We start from the raw sequence: 2,745 nt of genomic DNA, 5'->3' as shown, positions 1-2,745 counted from the left end.
AAAAAAACAAGAAAAAAAAACAAACAACACTTTTGAGTCTGTGTCCGACAGTGTATTCTCATAAGGCAGCTGTAAGAGTGAAATATTAAGAGCATTACTGGTGAAAATAAGAAATATTTTATTCATTTCATTTAATGCCACTGTCTTTGTTATAAAACATCTTTTGTCATGTTTACAGATTACAGTTCTTTTTATCAAAATACAACTTATTATTTAACAGCTCACTTGTCACAATTATTCTGTTTCATCATTGCAGTAGCAGATACATGTAGAAAACAAAGACCATTAATCTTAACTGCAAACATGTAGAGATTTAAACTGTAGGACCCCCTCAAAAAAGAGACGATGCATTTTAAGGGGCCTCCTTAACCCGCTCTACATGATCCTGGTGTTTTTATTTTGCTATTTAAACCAGCGGTGCGGGTGGGAAGGGGCGTTAACTACTACAGTCTGACTTCAGATTGGCTCTTTGGTTGCTATGATACTCGTGGTCAGAATTCCAAATATGGAACTCGGCTCCAAATTGGCCCCTATAACTGCTCCAGCCTCGACGAGCTTCAATTGACTAGAGCTGAACGCTGTGGATGATGTCACACTCACTTAGTCCACTTCTTTATACAGTCTATGGATTCAGCCCACACAATCTACTGATAAGGGCAAGAAACCAATGTACATCTTAATTTGCATGTTTAATATTTATGTAATTATTCCTCTCATCATTTAGTATACAGTTGTACAGTGTATGATCGTGCATTGTGTTCTGCGTCCTGATTGGCTAAGGGACTGTAGACCATTGTCCATCAGTCTCCTCCGTGCCGTGTCTCCTGTACAGTACAGAATGTGTTCAGACAAATTTACATAAATGTTGGATCTCAGTGTGACTCTGAAGTGCTGTATGTTTGCAAGTTTTTTCCCTGACAAAACCCACAATGTCGATGAAACGTTCTACACCGACAGATTTCAGAAACGCTTTGGATTAAGTGTTTCTCTGCACAGAGAGGCACCTCTGCACATATCGTTGGAGCAGAGACACGTGAACAATAAGTTTAAAGTGATCATCGAGGAAGAGGGATATAATATACAAAGGTTTGAACTTTGAGAGAGTTTAAACAAGAGATAAATGTGAGAAAATGTTAATGCCTGTATGAGAAAAGTGTATAAAGTGTATGGTGAGGGGTTTTACAGCCAAAAACATATAGAATAATTGTAAAAAATAAAGCTGATACTTCACGGATTTCGCCTATTGCGGGTTATTTTTAGAACGTAACCCCCGCGATAAACGAGCGACCACTGTACTTCGATATACCGTAATGTCACTTCTGTTTCCTGTTTATTTGAATAATCCCTCTTTCAAACATCCTTAACTTCACTTTTATCTTCTTCTTCAGGTGAGGCCAGTGTCGTTGATTAGCCTCATTAGCTTCAGCTTTCCCACAATCCTTCACTTCACCCTCAGCGTCTGAAAACCCAGCTCCAGTCCTTTCACAGTTTTGATATTTCGCAGTCTCTTATGGACTTAGCTGCACCGGGGATTAGCCGCTTTTGGAGCCCGACTAGAAACACTTGGACATTTGATTGTATGTAAATGTCAAAGCTACGAGTCTGCGTTGTTGTCACGATTAGCTGGGAATACTTTGAAAAGCTCTGTATTTCTCATTCTATAATTTTCTTTTCTTTGTGCCTACAGTGATGTTGTACTCAGTTGGTCGAACGTTTCTCCACTGATCCACAGGTCGTTGGTTCGAATCCCACGCTCGAGATAAACATCATGGGTAGAGCGGTTAGATCCACTGACTCACAGGTTGGCAATGCGGTTCTAGCTCCCAGAGATAACAGGTGAAGTGCTTTGCCTAAAGACACAACAACAGTTTTTTTTCTGTTTTTTGGTGTTTTTTTTAAACTCTACACGCCCCTCTGTCTTCCATCCAAGAGATCAGGCTTTGACAAAGAGGTTTGCTGTTTAAAGATACATTTTATTTTATTTTTTACTCTTTTTATTATGTTTTTGAAATACAGAATAAACCAAAAAAAAGAAAAGAAAAAGATAATAATAATAATAATAATAATAATAATAATAATAATAATAATAATAATAATAATAATAATAATAAATATATGAAAAAAGAAATAACAGAACTGAATACCTGCACATACACATATACATACACATACAAATCTATACACATATTTACATTTATACATATAGGAGGACTGTCTCAATATTTATCTAATATTAAAATAATCAATAAAAGGCTGCCAGACAAAATAAAAAAGCGGTTGTTTGTTTCCGAGTGAGAATTAAAGTTTTTTTCTAGTTAGTATTGCATTATGTCTCAGAAGATTTTGGTGAGTTGTTTTTTTTTTTTTGTTTGTTTGTTTGTTTTTTTTCCAGTTCAATATAATTAAGCTTCTGGCCAACGGTAAGATATTTTGCTTGTTATTAAGGCGCACATTTACAGTAGGCATTCCAAAAAGTGCCATCACTGGGTCCATTGAAAGCTGACTTTTGAGGATCTCAGTCAGAGTCTCGAATATCCTTCTTCAGTAAAGAGTGATGTTGGGACGAAGAGACAGAACTGTACCCACAGCGCTCACAGGAAAGATCAGTCTCTAGGAACATGTTTAAAGATACATTTAAACTTAATTGTACATGTGTTTGCCCATTGATCTGAAGGTTGGCGGTTCGAGTCCTGCATTGTCTGTATACTCTGGTGTATGAATGTGTGTGTGAATGGGCGAGTGGTT

The sequence above is a fragment of the Periophthalmus magnuspinnatus genome, chromosome 2, assembly GCF_009829125.3.
Source record: "Periophthalmus magnuspinnatus isolate fPerMag1 chromosome 2, fPerMag1.2.pri, whole genome shotgun sequence".
Lineage (NCBI taxonomy): Eukaryota > Metazoa > Chordata > Actinopteri > Gobiiformes > Gobiidae > Periophthalmus > Periophthalmus magnuspinnatus.
This window is presented reverse-complemented; position numbering follows the sequence as displayed.